Source organism: Camelus dromedarius, chromosome 25 (assembly GCF_036321535.1).
Source record: "Camelus dromedarius isolate mCamDro1 chromosome 25, mCamDro1.pat, whole genome shotgun sequence".
NCBI classification, from domain to species: Eukaryota; Metazoa; Chordata; class Mammalia; order Artiodactyla; family Camelidae; genus Camelus; species Camelus dromedarius.
Window position 1 is genome coordinate 26,912,007 of NC_087460.1, and position 22,894 is coordinate 26,934,900.

Here is a 22,894-nt window from a genome sequence, read left to right on the forward strand (position 1 = left end):
TTTCTAGTGATTGGTTTGTTCAAGTGGTCAGTTTCTTCTTGATTCAGTCTTGGTGGACAGTATGTTTCCAGAAACTTGTCCATCTCCTCTAGGTTATCCATTTTGGTTCTACATAGTTTTTCATAATATTCTCGTATGATATTCTGTATTTCTATTTTATTTGTTGTAATTTCTCCATTTTCCTTTCTTATTTTGCTGATTTGTGCTCTCTCTTTTTTCTTCTTTGATCAGAGGTTTGTCGATTTTGTTTACTTTTTCAAAAAACCAGCTTTTGGTTTGATTGATTTTTCTATGTTTTTTTTAATCTTTATTTTATTTATTTCCTCCCTGATCTTTATAATTTCCTTCCTTCTGCTGCCTTTCAGAGTTTTTTGTTCTTCTTTTTCTAGTTCTTTTATTTGGTGGGTTAAATTGTTTATTTGAGATTGTTCTTCTTTTTTGAGAAAGGCCTGTATCGCTATAAACTTCCCTCTTAGCACTGCCTTTGCTGTGTCCCATAAATTTTGTGTGGTTGAGCTTTCATTATAGCTATCATTTATCGAGCACCTACTCTTCAGTGGAAACGAGCCACATACTTGCCTGCAGATGACCAGAGAAGGATAACAATTATAAGAGCAGCTGATATTTCTTGAGTGCTCAGTATGTATGACCCAGGAACTGTTCCGGCTACTTTACATGTATGAACTCACCTCATGCCAGACCATCCCATGAGTCAGGTGCTGAAGTGATGGGGAAACAGCAAGGTGTTTCAAGAGCCACTCATGTCCCTTCATTTCCAACAACAGAGGCGAAGAAAAGCATTCCAATTCGGTTTTAATAATCTTTTAGACCACCTGGCCATACTTAGGAAAGTCTGGGTGGCTTTCCTAGAAGCCTCATTCTTCGGTTTGGAAACCTGGTTGTGAAGGTGCCCGAAACTTCAAAGCGGGTTTTGCCACGTGGTGGGATCACGCCTCCTCTTGGCATAATTTACTTACTCCTCTAACCTCAAGGGAGGATCTGTGCACATCAAAAGGTTGTTCAAAAATCATTTCTCATTAGAAACGAGAGAGTAAACATGCACCCAGTTTATCACTTTCTCAAGCTCGGTTTTATATGTTACGAACCATCAGCTACACAAACAAATAATTAGGTTTGAAAACAGAAATGTCAACACAGCCATAGTCTACTCATTTACTCATCAGCCCGTTGCCGTGGCTGTTCATCTGTACCTTGTGTTTGTGTATCAAGGCCTCATTTCACAGAAACAAAAAAGGTGCCTGTGAAATTCTCTGATCCCCCCTGAGAAGCTGAGGCCAGAGCCAGTGGGTCACAGAGCTTTGTCACTACTATCTAAGCCTCTTGCCCCCTGGTCCACACCACCACGTGACAGCAGGGAAGGATGAAGACTGAAGGACAGCTTCAGTGAAACGGCGAGGGTTGTGGGGCTGGGCAGGCCCGTCACTCCCCCATTCCTGGACTAGCACGGATTTTCTGATACCTGTTTGGTTGTGTTCGCCTCCATTAGGCCCCTTGGAGGCTTGTGTGGAAATCTGGATGTTGAGTGAGATTTCAGATGTGGAATCTGAGACCAACTTTGTATCAATATACTTTGTGGTTATGATTTTTCAACTTTATGAGCAGAGAAAGAGAACTGAAGAAGCTGCAGAAGGAAAGTCTTTAAAACAATTTACCAGCATGTGGGATTTTCCACTTCAATCATTTGAATGGTGTTTGTATGTGTGGGCTAGACATATACCAAAAAAAAGTGCTTTTAAAAAAATAGGACCCTCTTCCATTCAACATGCTGAAGCTGAAGCAAATTCCAGAGCCCACTGTATAATTTTCTGAATGAAAATAACATTCATGTGGCTGTTTGAATATTAGTTTAAGTGAGGTGAGGACCAATGTTTTCTTTTTAGAAATATCCATTATTTTAAATAATTATAGCTACTTAGAAAGAAAAAAACAATCAACTAAAATGAATCCAAAACGTCATTGGGAAGGCACTGGCCTCCCTCCGCAGTCTAGAAGCTTTCCTGATCCAGGCGGTCCCCCTGACGCCGTGCTCAGCACCAGTTTCCACTCTCTACCTTTCAAGACCATGTGACCAGGACTTCGTCTAAGGTCTCGGGCTGGACACCAAGGACATCATGAGGAATTCTCCAAGAGATACGTGCACTTCCCAGTTAAAGACAGATGAACGGAGACATTTCTTCTGTGAAGTGTAGGAAGGGATGACTAATCTTACAAAAGTACGTATCACAATTCCATTTTAAATGGGAAGCCCACCACGGTAAGTTAAAAAGAGTATACAGTTGACTCATGTGCTACAGAATTCCCAAAGTTGACGGAACACGTAAAGCGAGGTGTACCTGTGAGGGCAAATACCTAATAAACAAATTAGCAAGAGGTGAACTTAAGGAGCAAAGTGAATTACAATAGTCTTTGCTTTTCCCCTGGCACAACTGTTTCTTGTCATAAGCTACTTTGGGTATATCAAGGAAGTTGAAATCTGCAATTGCAGGACACTACCTACGGTCCCTGGCATCATCACTTTCTTGGGCCAGACAGGACCAAGTCTTGGGAATGGTCACTGAAGAGGTGGTGAAGAGAGACAAGCAAAAGGGGGATATGTCCGCTGTCCCTCAACTGTTTTTCTGCAGTCAGGAGAGGAATAAAATCAACAGGAGAAATGGGACATAGAGGCTGGCTCATCTGAGGCAAAAGGAGAATTAAAGCAAGCTGTCAAGATGGCCTCAGTGAGCTTTAGAAAGGACCTTAATCCTGTTCCAGAAACCAACAGAGGCAACTGTGTAGACCAGGGGGAAGGGAGAACCACACTTCTCATCTCTTTATGAAAACATCTTTATTTTGAAAAAAATTCAAGCTTCCAGAAAAGTTGCAAGAATATTCAAAAGAAGCCCACGCATATATATCGTTCACCCAGTATAAGTTGCAGACAGGATGCCCCTCCACCTCTAAATCCTTCAGTGTCAATTTCCAGAAAATGTGAACATTCTCTTACATAACCACAATACAGTTGCCAAATAGTCAGGAAATAAACATTGATACTCTGCTAGATCTAATCTACCAACTTTATTTAAATTTTGCCCATTGCCTCATCAGTATCATTTATAGGGGAAAAAAAAAGGTCCAGGAGCCAATGAAGGTTCATGCCTTTCATTTAGTTGTCATATCCCTTTAGTCTCCTTCGAGGTGGACCAGTTCTTCTGTTCATCTGTTTTTCCTGACCTTGACATTTCTGAAGAATGTGGGGCACTTCTTTTGTAGAATGATCTTCAATTTGGGTTTGCTGTCTGGTGTTTCTTCAGGATTACATTCAGGTGACTCATTTTTGGCAGGAATAACACAGAAGTGATGTTGTGTCCTTTTCAATGCCTCTACCAGGAGGCATATGAAGTCAGTTTGTCTCAATACAAGCGAGGGTAACTTTGATCATTTGAGTAACGTGGTATCTCCCAGGTTTCTTTACTGTCAGATTACTACTTCTTCCTCTTGCAATTAACAAACGTTTTGTGGGGAAATACTTAAAAATTATGTAAATAGCTCATTACTCCTCATCCTTTCATCCACTGCTTTTAGAATACATCAATGATTCTTGCTTGAATCAATTTTTCACAGTGGTCTGGGTTAGCACACTTGGACGGAGCAAAAAAGTAAGTGTATTGTGGATAAGGAGACCTAAGTTTCTCAATTTTAGAGAAGGGAGTTACCTTACGGTAACAGTACAGTAAGAAAAGGTGGAAGACTGCAACGTGGTGGTGCTTGATTGAAATGGATGATATCCCTATGACCTCATGGTATGTTAATATATATATACAGATGGATATATATATATATATAGAAATAGATATTGATGTGTGTGTGTATATATGAGGATACGCATATATATAAAAATCTCCTAGCTCTGTCTGCTGAATGGCTTAGAAATGACACTCTGGTAGTAAAAAGCACACCTGACCCCCACATCTTGTTCTCTAAATACCATTTTCCAGTAAAAGGAATCAGGGTTCCTAAGAGAAATGGCTGAATCCAGTGCTAGAGCAGAGAAGCACACAATAAGCCTGGAGCTATCTTGTTATACCAGAAATTAAGTGCTCAGAGATCAAAAGTGGCTCCCATGGGTGAAGTCTGAGACAACTTGCACATCAAACTAAATAATGAGGTTGTGACGTTGTCTTCTAGTTTTGTAAGACATTAAAAAACTGGACAAGGGTACACAGCATCTCTGTGTATTATTTCTAGAAGCTGTGTATGAATCTACAATTATCTCAAATTTTTAAAATGAACAAACATAAATCATGATAGTAATGTATTATAACTCACTGAATAAAATCAGAATCCACCGATTAAGTAAATAAATCAAAGAAAGAGCTTAGAGTAGAACCCAAGTTTTTTGCCCATTTTTCCTCTTCCATCTCTGCCAACATTTTCTTGCTCACTGAAGATCATGTCATTGAATCAAAACGATTTCTGTGATTGCTTTCAGCAACATCTGCAGATGTCACTAGACGAAGGATTTGTCTCTGTGAGTTCTGACTGGTGTACCTTGGCGATTTCAGAGTCACAGAAGTCTTGAACTTGGCAATCAAGATCTGGGGCTCTGTGGAGGTTCTGAACATTCAGAGCACTCGGGACTTCCAGATTTCTCCTGTCTTTTCAGCCCACTAACTCTGGGTCCTCACATATGCATATGGAATAAAGTGCTGTTGCTTCCTTAATTCATCCCCAAATTGGATGAATTATTCAGACTCTTCTTCCAGTCTTTTGCTGTGAATTTCACAATTCAGTCATTTTTCTAACACATAAAACCTTTACAATTATGGCTTGGATGTGATCCCTTTCAATGATACTATAAAACACTCAAATGTTAACTGACTACATTTAATAACCATTTCTTTATAGTTATATCTGTAGGTAGATAGTGGTGAAATCTATATATAAATAGTTTATATCTAAATATAACTATTTATATATAATATAGATAAGGTAAATGCCCAAATCTGACTAATGTCACCATTATCTCTGAAAGTCAGTTCATTCACTGGGCTGAGATTATCACCTACACACTTGTATAGTGGTCCTTTAGTGATACATGTCCCAATTTTGTTTGTTCTTTATAAGCTTTAACATTATCCAGACCTTTCTGATTAGTCAACATTAGCTGCATGATATTGACATTGGCTGTAGTTTAGATTTTAAATGTTATGTCAAAGCTCTTTAATGTCTTACGTTTGGCTATAGAAAGGAAGAAAAGGAAAGCAGGGACTCTAACCTACCTCTCTCTCTCTCTGTCACACACACAACACACACACACACAAGTAAGTGAAATTTTGCACTTCCTTGCTTTCACACAGTCAGCGTGGTCAATGCAGCAGGAAAATATGACCCAAACTACTTCTTCCTAGTAGAATTCTGCCATCTCTGTCTTTCACTTCTAACAGGCTACGATTACAACTGCAGTTGAAGCTTTCTGTACAGCTAATTTGCATTCCAAAAATACTAGAAAATTCAGCTGACCTAATTTCTCAAAAACTCGTTACTTTAGAACAACACTTAAAAGGGAGAGGTGCCCACAACAGTTGTCGACAAGTAGACTGAGTTCCTTCCTCAGTCGTAGCTCCAAATGGTGATGTGGCAGCCGCAGCCCAGAGTCAAGAAGACACACAGGCTGCCTGCGGCCGGAGCGGCCCAGAGCAGCCGGGGAGGTGACGGCTCCGAGTTTCCACGTGAAAACAGCCCTGAGAATGGGAAAGTGCTCTTTCCACGTGGCTGCTGACGGAGTCGGAAGTCTGTCAGTTCAGACTTTGTCTCTACATTCCCTTTACAGTGGAAATACTCTGGAAAATTCTACATGATTAAACGTGCATGGAAATCAAGGAGCCAGTGATGCTTTTTCAGTCCCTCTGTATCTCTATTTATGAAAATGTTTTCAACTGGGGAGGGGGGTTGTGCTAGGAAAAGAACTCAGTTCTACAGCCAAATTCATGAGTAAGACTGACACTTTAAAAATCCTTTCCTTTGGGAATTCCATATGGTACATTTGGAAAGGCAAATTTTAATATTAAGTTCCTGAGGAAGTACATTATCTGAAAGGCAACGAAGAAATGAGAAGTAAACTGAACCATTAGCCTACATTAAAAATAGAATATTTCTGGAAAGTATAAAGTCATACAAACCCTTCTGGAACAGTATTTATAAAACAGGCAAATTAAAAATGGAAAGGCAAAAATGTGCCTCCTCTTCTCTCTGGGGGCACATATGTATTTTTACCGTTCCCCCCTCCAATTCAAAAACCAGGGTATAGTCTGCAGGAGGGACGCAGATGATCCTCAAGCCATCAGCACCGCCAAGACCACACACACACACACACACACACACACAGACTTTACTGTAAGTCGGACATCACTACTGAAATACTAACAGTAAGTTTAAGTATCAAGAAAGAAGAGTTTCTCCTGCAGTGTCCCACACTTTGAATGAGAATCATACAGACTGACAGCTAAGAGGCACCCTGAAAATACCAGGGTGCCGTGGGTGCCTTTACCAGTCCAAACACAGAAGAGAATTCTCTTGCCTTGACCACCCTCCTCATCCCTGCCTAAATGATGACCTGGAGCAACAGGCCTTTTTTTTTTGTTCAATCTGGAAGAAGTGGATCCAAGGATTTTCTGAAGCGGTGACAGGGCTGAAATATCTGCTATAAACTACATGAAAGAAAAGCAAAGCAGTTGTGATTCACTTTCAAACTTGCCCAATTTTAAAACTACCAAGAAACAGACATTAATATTGGGGGATGATTTTAGGAACAGGCGCTCCAATTTTTTTTTTTTTTTTTTTGCATGAAATCAAACAAAGCAGGCTTCGACTTTGATCCAAATTTCAGAATGCCTCTTATAAAATGGTTGCTAACATCTCTATCTGTGCTGCAAGAGAGCTATTTTCACTTGAACTACATGGTATATAATTGAAGTCAGAGTTGTAAATCATGGGGCCATCTGTCCTTAAGCTGTCACCAATCATACATGGAGGAGCATATGTATAATGAAAATAGACTGACAAACTTTTTTGAGTTTACATCCTTCTGAGTTAATTAATCCTCTGTCCCACATGTTTCCAAGATTCTTCAACAATGTGTTTGATGAATCGGTTTAATTACACAAGTGGGGTACGTGTGCATGTGTATGTTTTACAATGTCACTATCACAAATCCAAAGGAAACCATGCAATTGACTTAACATTTTCACTTAAAAGGAGAATAAATCATTTTAATCACATACAGAACCTAGATCTATTGGCCTCATTTTGCTCATTTGGTTATTAATGTTGAAAACAGACATTAACATTAACAGTTACAATAATATCTCACTTTCATCTTAATGAAGATTTATATGCATATACATCACCCTTGCATTCCACAAAGATGCTGCCTGGAGCGAGTGTTTAGTGCCTGAAGTCGAATTCCAATCTCAGGGTTGCTTTCCCAATGCTATCACAGACACAAAATTTGATCTGAGGAAAGTTGTGTGATTTCTCTGGGCCTCAGTTTCTCTTTTCATTAGTGTGTGTGATCACATAGCCCAGTTGTTTACACTAGAATGGTTTATCAATGAGTATACGTCAGAAGGCTTAAGTTGGAATAAATGAAAATATAAACACGATCATATCAGCAATATAGGAATATCTTAATAAAATAGGGCTATGGAGTTTTGCAAAACTGGGACAGAGCTAGTGACGCCCCTCCTGCCTGGTCTCTGTCAGTCTAAATACAGAGCAATCGTGAGAAACTGGGCAATTGTACAACGTAAAGGAACTGCAGCAGCAATTGGACATTAAAAGTCTTTTGAAAGACCTGATGTGCATTTAAAATTGAACTCCCACTCAAAAATAGTCAAACAGCGAGTACAAAACCGAAAAGGTCCCTGCAGCATGTTTCCCCAGCAGGAAGGAACTGAAGTTTTCCCTCAAAGCCTTTTCTCCGTGCTTTGTACACATGAGGTACGCCTATTTTCATAAACAAGAGAGCGCATGCCTACCTCCTGGTACAAAAAGCCTGAGGAAATACACACGATGTGAAACTGTCCTGATCGGATCAGAGACGAGCTGGTCATCCCGCCCCACACAAATGCGGGCACAGCCTTGTCAGCTGCCCCCGGGACCGCCGGCGGGGCTAAAGATAGCGTGCCGCACACCTGCAAGTTTTGGAGAAGAAGTGAAGACTTGAGGTCCAGCGGGGGTAACCCAATTTCCTCTTGTCATCGGGACAGGTGGCCAGCAAACAGCAGCCACGGTTTGACTCTTTTGCATTAGCTTTTGGGGGGGCACACTTAGGAAGAGAACAACAACAGGGGAGGCTGTAAGAGCCCAAAGGCAAGCGGAATCGCCGGGGTCCCCGGGAAGCCAGCTGCGCAGTCCGGGAAGCCCTCAGCTCCCAGGGCCAGGCTCCAGCTCGCTGGCAATCCGGTGACAAGTGCTCATGCTCTGCCAGCAGTTTCATGGGACACTCTCTGCCCGTTTACTGCCCCGACCTGGCAATGGACTGAACTCTACAGAAAACGGACGCCACTGGGGGAAGTGGAGGGGAAGCTGTCCGGTGCCTTCTCAGCCTCTGTGCCAGGGAGGCCCAGACCCACTCATGCCACTCCTCTCTTCCTTTTTCACACTAAATCCACAGGCTCAGAAGAAGAAAGATAAGCATTTACAATCAGGTTCAACCTGATCTGGAATATTCATGTATAATCCCCTGTGGCCCCAGCTGAGAACCTCAGTGGTCGTTCAGCCCCTGGCTCTCACATCAGGACAAATCCAAGGATTGGCATTATCAGGGATGGAAATCCCTGGAGATCTCTCCCTCTCTCTCTCCCTCTCTCTCTCCCTCTCTCTCTTCCTCTTTCTCTCTCTCTCTGTCTCTCTGTCTCTCTCTCTCTCACACACACACACACAGGCTAGAATAGGTAATTTGGTTCTAAGACCTTCTTAATGTTTATGATAAAAAGGAAATCTGCCTTGAGAGCAAAAATGATCTCATATGGACTATGTTTCAGTGTTAATTCCCTGTGTCTCTTTTTTAAGGGAATTTTTCAGCAAGAAGAAGGCAAAAGTGATTTTTTTCCACCCAGGCTGCAGAACTTTTGTGAGTTAGACGTGCATGTACCTGAAGCCGGAGCGATGACTGGAGGCCGCATCGGGTGTGCCATCAGCCAGTCCTCTGCGCTGTGAGAGGGGGCAGGGATGGGGACAGTGGCACCATCAGAGGCTCCCCTGGGAAGGTACCTACTGATGGCGTCCACACTCCTCTGCCTGCGACCTGGAAGGCCTGATTCTCCCAAACCATGCCCCATGAGGAGGAAGCAGGCTTCAGAAAGCTTTTATTCAAGGCTCATTTCCAGTGCGTAGTAGGCCACACACAGATGAGTGACTGCACACAGCCTTCCCGATGTGTGCAGCCTTTATGCTCCGCTCAACTGTTTGACTTCCACACAAAGACTGCTTCTCAGGGGCACTGTTTGGGTCATTATAGCAGGGCCTGTCAGAGGGCTTTGTCATTGTAACCATAAACAAATTACTTTAGGAAAAAGGCCAGAACCACTGGCAGCAATCAAAGACATTTGTCAAGACTGTTTCCAATTATTTTATATCAGATTCCTTACTCAAAGGAAAAAAAAAAAGAAGTAACTGCAGGTGAAGGGATTACAATTTTTGCAAAAGCTGTAAGTAACATCTAAAGTACAAGACGGGCTCTAACTGAGAAGTGGAAGTTATTTCCACTTTCAGACATTTTATCTCAGATGGCAAATTAGGACAGATGCCTTCCCTCTATGAAGAGTGGAATGAAAGTTCTGGTTAAGGGGAGTCAACTCCCTGCTCGGTTTACATTTATTCAGAAAGTCATTCGATTGCATCCAAAACAGAGCCAGCTGAGCCAAGAAGAACCAGAAGTGTCCTGTGACCTGGTCAACCCAGAGCACAAACGTGGCAGCCCAGTGCCTGCCCCGGGGGCCCCGGGCGCACTAAGGAATTCCGAACTGAACTCGACCCGCTCGGGCATTTATGCCTCGTAATTTACCCCTCGGCCAAAAATGAGAAGGGGGAGTGGGGCTGGTGGGGAAAGTTTCTAAAAAGCCTATTTTTAAAAATGCACAGATGCTTCTAGAACATCAAATGGCTCTTCCAAACAACATTTTGATGAGTTAAGTGTAAATGAATCAGAAACATATGGATTACATTTCCCTCCAAACACACAGGGGTCTCAAAATTAAAGAGGGAAAAAGGACTTGAAGCAACATGCATTTGGGTTTCCCTGAATCCAACAGCATTTGAAAATAGTTCTGGACAGGCAGCAGGCCCAGAATGCATCCTGGACATTAACGGATTTTATAAGTTTGAAAAATGTTGGATAGTTAAAGTTCCCTCTTTGAAGCATCTCAGATGTAAGCTTGTTTTATATGATTTTTTTCCTTTCAATGCACAAGTGTTCAAGGCATCTGACATTGATTATTTTATTCTTTTTTTTAAAAAAGGCATGTTTAAAATAAAATAACAGCATAATTTGTTTAGACAGAACAACCCCCAACCAGACAAAAGGGCTGACAGAGTAAGAAAGGTTGTTTGTATATAGGGGGAGGGTGGTGGGATAGGGTATCAGAACCATATATCTTAAGAGGTCAAGTTTCACAAAAGCCTAGGATCTACAGCTAGCTTATGTATGCATGCATGGATGTATGTGGCCATACGTGTACATATACATGCGGCTAGAACTACCTATATATATATATACACACACAGGTAACCATTATTATTAACTTATTTCCTCAGGTCTTTGAATGGCCCATTCTAATGTCATTAACCACTGCTACATGCACTGGACACGAGGAACAGTTCCAATTCCTCTCTGAATTTTTAAGCTCTCTTTTTTCTGTTTTTATTTTTTGTTGTTTAATTTGTAGTTTCTTCTGCTTTGTTATTATTCTTGTGTCTACCTGAGTGGAAGACAGACATTTACTACAAGCCAAACTGAACTAGAAATCCCTATAAGTGATTTCACCTAAAAACGTGTCAAATGACTGCAATAGTTATCCCAGGATGTTATGAGCCAGGAAGAACGAGATGCTTGGGTTTAATCTGGAAAACACACAGAAAGGGAGTGGCTAAGAGGGAGATGGAGATACATTCTCTGTTGTAAGAATGCTAACCCCGCCTCCTGACCTGGAGAATAGTTAACCGCCTTCTGTAACAGGCATGTCAATGGCCAAATGGAGTTAGGTCCCCACACGAAGTCAGGAATGCGAGAATGAGGAGCTTGGGCAGAGCAGTGACTAGCTTCGCTGCCTCTATTTATATAAGGTGCCATTAAAATGCCAATAGGAGGCAACAGTAATTAATAGGCTCCATGTATTGAGCTCACAAATGAGCCAAAAAATTTTTAAAAGCGTATACATGTCAGTGATGCCCAATCCTTTTAATTAAAACTTTTTTTTTTAAGTTTGGAGTGTCGATGCTATTTTCACTGTTTGTGGTATTTTATGTCACAATAATTGTCATCTTATTCTCCCTCTCACTCGCCCCTCCCCCCAATCAGGAACAACACCGTGAGCTCTGTATTTCTAAAATTTAAAGTGAATTTAATGTGATTTGATTGGAGAATTATTTTCTGACAATTTCAAGCTTGAGATTCACAGCCAATGCCCTCGACTGCAGCTTTTCTCCTAAGGAATTTTAAACCGTCATAAAAACTCTGCAGTTGAAACAACCTCAAAGGTCATCTAGTTCAACCTTTATCTAATGCTGGAATCCCCTCTTCAGCATTCCTGATCAGGGTCACCCAGCCTTAGCTGAAATGCCACACATGCGTACTCCTCTACCTAAAACTCTGCGAGGTAACCTCCACTCGAGTGGAAAGCGACCCACCACCACCCGCCACCCCCCTTCCTCTCCCCATCAAAGCTCAGTCACGTGTGGGGTCATTGCTCAGGGCAGAGCCTAGAGGACACTGGTTTGTAAAGGTCCCTCCTGACAATCAGTAAACGCCCCATAGTCATGTACAACTCCTCCTGCACGAGGGACCGACCGTGCCACTGAAGCACGGCAAGCACGACAGGCCACTGTCCAACTCCATACAATAAACTTCTTCACGCAAAGGCTGTCATCTGTCACCCACACTGATGCTCAAGGTGGCTCTCTGGAAGAACACAGCTGGCTCTGTTTGGTCTCATTAGCACAATCCATACTCCTGTGCCAAGACTAGACCAAAACAAAATGGACTCTAAAATCTCTTTAATAGACTATTCCCCCAAGTCAAGATGAGTCTCTAGTCCGGAATCTAAACTAAATATTACTAAAAAGCATTTGGTAGCAAGAAACTATTCATCTCAGGATGTCCCATGAATAGCCGTGACAACAACGTGTGAAAAAATTCTTCTCTAATTTAGAGTCCCTTTAGCAAAAAGAATGTATACGTACAGCAGAATTCAGGGCTTTACAATAACTCATCAATAGACAAGACAGGAAGTGGTCTGTCGAACACCATCAGAAGGGCCGCAGCACTCAACAATGCGGTGCAGGGTCATGGGCCCTGGATTGTGACTCCCGTGCAGCAGGTGGAAATAATGAGTACTAGACACTGAAGACATTATTCAAGGTACTGCTGGGGCAGCCTAGCTTCCTGGCAGCCACAAAGAAAGCCAGATGCCCTGTGCCATGCGTTTCGCCATATGATTGATGACCCAAGCCCTTTCAGAATAGTGTCTTTGGAGATGGTTTGCTTTGGCTGTGGCCAATCCTCTTTGTCCGGTCGATGTCCTCCACATAAATCTCCTGCACGAATCAACCAGGGCAGTGGTCCTGAAGGGTGGGCAACGGGGATCTGTTTTTGGCATCTTAAAGAGGGCTGTAATCCCTGTAATAGGAAGGATCTTCAGATATGAACTTGGGCACCTCAGAGAAACAATGGACCTCTGCCCAATCATCATCTGGCTTTAAGCACTGAATGCTCTGACTCCAGGGGCCATTTATGGACTGGCCACCACGATATGCCCAGTGCCCGGCCCATGTAGACAGCCACCACATATCCGATGAATGAAGGAACGCATGAATGCCCATCCCCCTCTCCAGGAGACCCAACACTTAGGACGTCACGCACTGCAAAGTGGAGACTGCGCACTAGGAGAGTGTAAGCACTCGAGGACATGGGGGCACAGTGGGAAGCTATTAGGAGCCAATCCCCATCTTGCAAGAGGACGCGATGGTCACAGCCAGGGGAGGAGGGGCTTTTCACGCCAGCCCAGAGGTGGCCAGTGTGGAGCAACATCTCAAGCCTTGCCTCTGAGGAGCGGGATCACAGAGCAGTGTTTCCGTGCCAGGGTTCAAACCCCGGCTCTGCCACTACCTAGGCGGCCTGCCTGTGTGATCTTGAGCGAGTGACGGCCTCTCTAGGCCTCCATTTCCGCAACACAAAAGTGACAGCTGTGGACACGCCTACTCCCTGCCAAGGCTACAGAAGGTTGAAGATCTCACACGTGGAAAGTGCTCAAGGGAGTGCCTGACGCGCAGTAGCCACTCAATACAGGGGGCCCGCGGTCACCTCCCAAGTGGGGGCCAACAAGGCCGTGGAGAGAGAGAGGCAGTTTCCCAGGGGCCGCCAGGGTTCCACGCGAGTTATCTGATTCCTTCTGGAAAAGCTCCTGTTAGTCTTTCGAGCCTCTTGGGCTCCCATATTGTGGCCATTAAGGGGGAAGATACCCAGAGGGAGGTTTCCCTGAGCAAAGGCTGTTGAGGATCTGCTTGTCAACCGAGCTTCTGAAAAAGTGTGTGTGGTCAAGGTGGCGAGGCCTTGCCCTGCTCTGTCAGCCCCCGGGCCTGGCCGCCTCCCACCTGCAGATCTAGACCAGGTGGCTGTGAGTCTCTCCAGGCAATTCTGGGACATTCTGCCCCGAGCAATGAGAACACGGTGAACACAGGAGGGCTACCCAGAGCCACGGGGCACTGCCTGAGCTGAGGAGAGTATAGCTACCCTGTGTGGCCTTCAGGCCAGAACCACAACCAAGGGCCGGATGCTTCCGGGGCCCTTTAGCACTGACGATGGAATTTGTCTCAGAACCGCCCAAACAGGAAGGCACGAGCTGTCTTGAGAGGTAGTTTTACTCTCCTCCTTTTTTTTTTTTTTTTTTGGACCAGAAAAAGCTGGGTAACCAATGGCAGGGAGGGTGAGGGAAGGGCATCGCCAAGGAATTGGCCTCGCTCTGATCCCCCTAAGGTCTAAAGCTCTAGATGCTACATACCCGCTGGGATGTGGGTCTGCGAGCAAGGCTTAGGGGGAAGCAGATGGCGTTTCTCCTCTCACCTTCACCCTCACGCACTTCATGAGAACTGAGACATACCTGCATGTATCATTTTGCCCACACACCATAAGCAGTTCACATTGATTCATGAAAATTGATCATATTTCTTTTTTATATGTTGATAGCTTTTACGCTTCTTACAATTCATGTTTTAAATGAGAAATGATGATTATGTAGGGAAAAAAATCGTGGCTCACAGAGAGCCTTAATTCTCCTGTTAATTGTTACAGAAAGATACAAAGTATCAGTACTGATGCTACAAGGCTTCATCATCCATTGTCTATTTATGAAAATTCAGCCTCACTATTAAACACCCGAAATATAAACAAGTGTGGCTTAATTTGTCAAAGCAAAATGACTAGAATTTCCGGTATCTTTCCATTTCATTGAAAATGAAGGTCTAATAATTTGACAATTTAAATTCAAGATGCCTTCTTGGACTTTTAAAATTGATGGGGCATAAATCTCCATTAGCCACAACAGTTTGGGACCTGAAACTTGGAACTCACTGGAACAGCGTGCAAGATGTTAAATGCTTCTGCCCCTTGAATATGTTATTTCCCCTTTTTTCCCAGCGAGGAAACAGAGCAATCTCTATATTACCCTTTCCAAGTAAACTCGTGAAAGGTAAAAATTGTTTCTTTTTCCTCTAAGAAAATGTTTCATTTCGTCCAATCTCCTCATTCAGTGTTCACTACATTCACTACAGCCCTTTAAACATTCCTCTAATAAAATGTACAAATAGTCTTTAGGAGAAATTAGTCCAATGGCTCCCAGAAAGCAGTGTTGTTTTTTCCCTTTCCAAACACTGCCCTAAGTATCCCAGCTCACTAATAAAGGGTAAACAAGTCTGAAAATTTATCAGATGTAACAGATATGATTCAAAGGAAGACAATGAAAAAGGACAGAGATGTTCATGCAATGGGCTGTCCTGTTCTAAATGCTATTAGATCTACCCAAGGAAGTGAATAAAACTAACTGCTAAGCCATTTACAGGAATAAATGTCAGGAGCTCCAAAGACAGTGACAGAAGGGGAGGTGATAGAGTACGGAGGCCTTCTCCCTGCTGGCTGCCTGCCCGAGTCGAGCTGGGCTCCGGGCGCACTGAGAGAGGTCCCCGAATTCACAGGGGAGAGGCAGCAAGTGGAAGGAGCCCCATGATACAGGCCAATGCCACGTGGGATTTCCTAGCTCCAATCACCGCCGCCAAAATGCAGCATTACGGCTGGAGCACCTTTTGAGAAGACAAGTAACATCAGCACTTCATTCAGGAAATCCAGATGCTGGAGCACGTGGGAACTAACACGAATTCACAAATCTCCACTTCGTGACCCACCAGCCCCACCGCCCCACACATCCCACAGGGTAAGGCTGAAATTCACAAGAGAGACGGCGATGGAGACCAAACTCACGGCACGTGGGCAAGAAAAGGAAAGAAAAGGAAAGATGAGACATTAGAAAACTGGGGGAAAAGCTCTCGTGTGGGCATTGCACCTTTTCTTCTGTTCTTATCTCTGTTCAACTTTGTGTGACTGGTGTGTACACCTATGTGGCTTTCTGTTTAGTGGTGGTGTTGTTGTTAAATGAATGTGTGTCTATGAAATAATGAAAGTCACATGAACCCCAGGAACCTGGACCATTCCTGTGAAGTCACGTAGGCACCTCTCTAATTCCTGTGAACACTGGCAAAAAAATTAATTAAAGCTCCATGAAGATTTATGAGTGGACTCTCTTCCCAACTTCTGCCACTGTAGCTGGGTGAGGCAGCTTTACTAAAACATCTCTGAGAAATGCCGTAAGCCATGAAGTTTCTGACTCGCGTATCATTTATGATACCCCTGGGGAGCAGGCCTGCCTCGGAAAACCAAGGCCCAGCACCCCATAAGGTTCTCATTACATACAGGAATGTGCCAGGCCAGATGCACTGGGGGTTGTCAAGCTTTGAAAACTCTCCCCACCAAAAAACTCATAAATTTTGCAGAATATATTGCTTTTCCTTGAATTTTTATGATTATGTTCAATTTCAGGAAACTTAGCCCATACTTCATCATTTACCTTTGTTTTTAAGAGTTATCTGACATCTGTGAAGTTCTATGAACTTTCTACTAATCATGTTTTTCAAATCTTAAAAATATCAACCCACATATTTCCAGCCAGCCGTGAATTTAAAACCTCTCCCCTTCTTCTAATGTTGATATGCAATGGCAGGCTGAACAGATTTCAGTCTCTGTTGGATAAACTCATCTTCCACCAAGGCAATGAACCTAAAGAAAGATGGCAGTAACGGTGATCAGACTATACAAGGTGGTCAGGTCTTGGCATTGAAATTGGATTGGGGTGGTGACATTGTAAGGCTCATAGGGATGTACGGCCCTGGAGCTGCCACTGCAGCATTTACAGCCCAAGGAAAAGAGTCTCCAACCCCAGGGTCAAGGGGAAGGATGTGACTGGAGATGGTAGGTTCAAGTTGGACATAGAGGTCAAGGTGGGTGGCTTCCCACATTATAACTTGATATAGTAAATTTTAGTGATTTCAGTACTATTTTACTAAAGTTACTTTTAGTAGTACATATTTTAGGTTGGAATGTTTAACCAATCTTAAACTGCTTATCAACCAAAAATGAACTCGTTCAGCTAACCGTGTGTAAGAAGGGACAGTGTCTGTAGCCCCTTTCACTGCCTCGCTGTACCTATGGTAGTTCTTAATTCGACACCCAAACCAGAAAGCCTTCCTTCCACACCCCAGAAACCCAGAGGCAGGGCAAGGGCTATAGGATCCATTCTCACCTGATGAGAGATGAAGCTGGCAACGGTTAAAGCCCCCACTCGACTACAAACATTTCGGGTAAGAAGAAACTAAGGAGCCAGATGTAACCCTGTGCTAAATCAGATTAGGAGAAGCAGACAAAATCACAACTTTATTCAATGTGTCATTTATCCCGGGTGACTTATGCATTATTTGTATGAAGTTAAAATTGAGCTTTGAGAAACTATGAAATAAATCAAATGCCCTACTTTATGTAATTTTAACGGACAGATCCCATTAGGATTCTACTATGCATAGCTGTTGGTTAAAATCATTGACCAGTATCCTTATAAATTAATCAACTGGGGTCATACCGGCTCAGCTGTCATCATTTGCTACTAATCTACATTTAGAATTCACTTTAACTTTTCAAGCCTCTTGAAATAGGTTCATCAAATTTCCATTTTTTGTTCAAAATACATGAGTAAGTGTGATTGTTTACAAAAACCTGTATGGTAGAAGTCTGCCACTGGTGTCATTTTTCAGTGGCATTAGAGTGTGCAGTGGCATTTCATTATAATTTCAGGGTAAAATGCTAATCAGAATCAACCATAATGGTCTTCATCATTCTTGATGGGAACTTTTACCATTTGCAGTCTGAATACATGTGCACTGCTGATGTTTAAACTGTTACAGAACTTCAAAACCAATTGGCCAAAATGTGTAATTGTGGCAAAAGGGATATAGTTAATATGTAATAGTTAACTTTTAAAAAAAGAGCATCATGGCTCTTGTGTTCTTCCTGGATCTTTAATACTTGGATATGTTTCATTTCTGATTATGAGACCTAATTTATTAAAAATCCATAAGTACCTATCATTTCTCAACACCTTTTATCTATCTTCCTTGACCTACATCTTCTGAACTTTAAATATGTACTATGAAAACAAAAAATAACATTTAGAGGTTGTTTCCAACATTAATTTGGATTAATCATGAAGTGTGACATTGCCCATCAACTCTGATAGAGCTGATGCCCAGCTCCGTAAAGGCAAGGAGGGAGCACCTATCTTTGGGGGTGCTGGTTCAATAAGGTGACGTGTGGAAAGCACATGACATACCCTCGGCAAATACTAGTTCTCTTACTCTATCAAACCATCTTAAAGAGTTCTTAAAAATGAACACACATGGAAACTTTTCTGCACATCGTTGGGATGAAATTGCAATCTGAATCCTCCAGAGGCATAAATAGAAAATGTGTTCAGTCTAAAAATATATGTTAGGAAAGCCCAAATCCTAGGTTAGCCTTCAAAGAAGGAATTATTTTTAAAAGAAAGAAGGAAACAAACAAACAAACAAACAAAAACAAGGCATCTAGCTCAGCGGAAACAATGCTAAATTGCATGGAGGAAAATATTCAGCAAATGGTGAAGGTGTGCTCTCCTCCCTCTTGGTACTAGATAAAAGCCTCATTCTGGTGACAGTAGCAATGTAAGGCACCTTTAAAAAAAACTCTGCATTGTTGTAGATACTAAATGCAGCTTTACCTCACTAAAAGAAAATGCTATGGGTAACAATCTAAAATCACAAATTTGGGGGAAGAAAGAAAAGACGTTAATGAACTTATCTACAAAACAGAAACAGACTCACAGACATAGTAAACAAATTTATGGTTACCAAGGGGATGGGGGTGGGAAGGGATAAATTGGGAGTTCAAGATGTGCAAATACTAACTACTATATATAAAATGGATAAAACCAAGTTTATAATATATAGCACAGGGAACTATATTCAATATCTTGCAATAACCTATAATGAAAAAGAATATGAGAACAAATATATGTGTGTATATGTATGACTGAAACATTATGCTGTATGCCAGAAATTGACACATTGTAAATGTATAGTTCAACAAATAAAAATAAAATCACAAACCTGATAAGTTTTGGGTTGTTTGGGAGAGATTACCCTCATCAAGAATTTCCCTCAGGATTCCCGGCAAGCAAAGATGCACAAAGAGAGATTTACTTTATAAAGCTTTAATAAGCATGCTATTTCAGGAATGTGTCTATTGAACACATCTACCTATACCTACCTGTCTGACCTGATCATGATTTTCACTCTTCTCTGAGACCTCACTCCTGCATCTCTGAACTATCTCTTCACAAATTTGATCACACAAAGCATTAAGACAGTTATTGTATATCAACCCATTTATTTATTCAACAAAAAGTAACTGTGCACCTACTGTGTGCCACTGTCCTAAGCTCTGCAGATGTGATGGTAAATAATACACCCTGAAAAAACTCCACGCTCACTGAGCCCGTGTTCAGTGCACCTCCCTCCCAAGCACCGCATCTGATGCTTACACCAAAGAGGAGCAGAATCGAGCATCTCTTGTTGGAGTAGATAGCGGGTCAGTTACACCTTATATGTGGTGATGGACTTAAACCCGATGCTGGTTGGTAAATACTAAAGATGAGTGACAAAGGCCTCATCAGCCTAGTCTGCTGCAGAGCCCCGTGGCACATAGGGCTTGCCACTATTCTAGCATTTCTCCCAAGGTATCATCATGGGATAGCAGAGTAGCTAAGTATTCGCATGGCCCGTGTGTTAATTTCAGCTCTGCAATATACTATCTGTGTGACCTTGGGCAAGGAGCTGAACCCCTCTGTCCCAGGTTCCCTGCTCTGTAAGATAGGGAACTCAGAAATCACAAATCAGAGCCTGTCAATAGGAAATGTTAGCTGTAACGAATATTTTCATTCAATAATATTAATATGACTCATTACTATGGCTTCCCACCTAGACATAGTATTTTGGAGACCTAGCGCAGAGCCCAAACAGATCGCATACATGGACGGTGCTGCACTCTGAATTGGCTGCATTAGGTTATTACTCTGGGCCAGACACCAGAAACACAGAAATAAAAGACATGTTCTCACCCTTCAAAACAACTCAAGTGCACTGGAGGTCTGTTTAGGGCAATATGGCAGCACAGAGGAAGGTGTCTAACACGGCAAGAGCATGTGAGTTTGGGGGGAAGGAGGCAGGAGGATTGTAGCTAGTGGCTTCGCAGAGACAGAGCTGAGACTCGAAGGATGAGGTGGCCAGACAAAGAATTATTTGGTGGCCAAACAATTCATCATAAACACAGATGCAGACACCAATCAGATGGTATCAAGGCACCAACTTACTCTTCAGGAAAAAGAAAGGCAAAGGGGAAAATATCAATACACATCTTCCAGAAAAATGAGCTAACTTTTTTTTTTAAAAACGAGAAAGAACAAAAGAAGAGGTATATCTGGGTACATCTCAAGAGCCACGACATACACTTCTTTTGAAAATAGCTATTTTGCCAGCAATTGTGCCAATTTACAAACATTTGTTTCAAATGATTAGGGAAAACAAACTTTCATTTGGTATTTCTTTGAAAAATGTTTACATAAATATTTACATAATTCCAGCAGTCAAATAATTGTCAAGCGTTTTGTGGTTGTCCCTCAGCAAATGGTGGTCAGCAAAACATAATGTCAGCAGTTATGAGGTGAACATGAGCTGCTATCCAACCAGATCAGTCGGGATCCAAAGGCAACTGTTTAATAGTGAGTGTTGGCTGCTCCCGGTCTTCTAAACAGCCCACAGTTCTGGCTTGCCATTTCACTCTGGACTGGGCTAACGGTATTAAAAGGGTTTCTTGGGCCAAGCCAACGAGGACTGCATCTCCTCCTCTAGTTCACATTCTTTCTCTCTCCCCCCCAAATTCCTATTTTACTTCCATCCATGTCACACTATTTCCCCAAATCCAGCTCTACATTCCAGTGTCAAGTCAATGGGGCCAGAGGTCATCTTCCACATTCCTTTCATCTCCTCCTAAAAGTGACTGCCTAGCAAACCCCTGGGCACAGAGCTGGTCCCCAAGGCAAACAGTTCTTGAGAGACTAACAAATCCAGGACTGGGGCACAAGGGCTCCCGACCCTGCTCTGTCACGTAGGGACTGTCAGTCCTTGGGGAAGCTATTTTCTCTTCCTGGGCCTCAGTCTCCTCATCTGGGCCAGATTATCCTGAAGGGCCCTCCAGTCTCAAAGCACTGGATTCGAGGAATTGATTAATGTCTACACCCCAGAGCCAAGGCTTTTGCCAGCAAATAAATAATGGCTAATTGATGAGACCTCTCCACGATTCCGTGACACTTGGTCTGAAACGTCCCTCGTGCTGGAATTTAATTTTGTTACTGTGGCCGTGCCGACCTGGCATGAAACCGCCAGTCCCTTTGGAAAATTAATTTATTTTAAAAAAGTAGTTGACCGACATCCTGGAGGGAGAAATCAAGCCTCTGCGATTGCATTTCTCACTGTTCACCAGATAGTTAGGTCACCGTGTACATACTGCCACAGTCAGAAGGCTAAACTGTCCTCATCACACTCTCCTTCTGAGGCTGGTTTGATCAAGTCACACTAGAGACTCAAAGACCCTGCAGACATCAGGCTCCTCAGAAACTTCCCCCAGAGATCGTTAAAGCCGAGATTACAATTCCAGCACCGCTGCAAGATAAGTGCGGTTTTATTTTTTATTTCTATAAACAACAAACCATTTCAATGCTACCTCCAGGAGATACGTTGCCTACAAAACACAAAATTCAGGTTCCAAAAACACAGTTTCATCAAGAACACCAAGTGAAGCAGTATCTGCCACTGAGATCTGGTTTTCACTGAAGACGGTAGACAATGCAGAGAACTATTATTTGGAAATCTAACAAAACAACCCATTCTTTATAGGATGGAAGTGATGTGTTTTTTTCTTTTCCTTTTTTCCAGCAAAATGAACATTGAAAAAATAAACAGACGAGTGATTTTGAGTTTGTAATGAAAACAAAACTTATTTCCTTAGCTTATTTCCCAACGTGTGGCCTTTATACCCTCCCAGGCCAGCACACGCCTATGAAGAACCAAATCAAAGAGTATTTTAAATCACTGGCTGATTTTCTTTTTCAAATGAAGGAAAATGCACAGGTATATAAAAAAAATAGCATTCCATAAACCAGGCAATCCATAATCAAAATCAGATTCTTGCTGTGGTACTATGGTCAGCCCTGCTTAAATCATGCCATTTTATTTAAGCACTCAGATAATTTTTCTCAGCTCAGTAAGTAGGTGGATGTTAGCAGCTAAGGTCATCGAAAAGATTTACTTTAAAATAAATTCAACAATTCAGAGCATCACCCTCTCCATGGTATAAAGTGTGCCCCACTTTGAACATGCATATAAAATTTCATTAGAGTGCAACATAAAAGTTTTACATTAGAGGAACCCAGTGCTGGACCTTTGTTTAACAGTCATGATAATTTATGGCATGGATCTGCCTCAGTTAAGTAGAAAAACAGCCTTCTCATGATGAAATACAAGTCATAAAGGCTGAAACTCAAGGAAAGCTGGAGGAATCCCAACCCTCCAACCACTCAAGTCTTCTTCAGATTTTTGTCACACATTCTTCTTTAACATTCTCCATACAGATTGAGACACAATACCAGTCCTGTCCCCCTATGCCGTCAGAGCTGGGGTTTTTTCAGTTCTAAGCATATCTTAGAATTCACAGAAATGTATCTTTTCAAGCACACTGATAAATAACAGTTCTAATTTTGCACTTTTCTACTGAGCTTTGCTTTTTTGGTAACCATTGTTCTTTCTCATGACTTTCTGCCAAAGAGACCAGACTGGCTAACAGACCTTCAAAAAATTACAGACAATTAAAACACTACCAGACAGGCAAAGGGCCAATATTATCACCAGGATCTACTAAGCAACTATC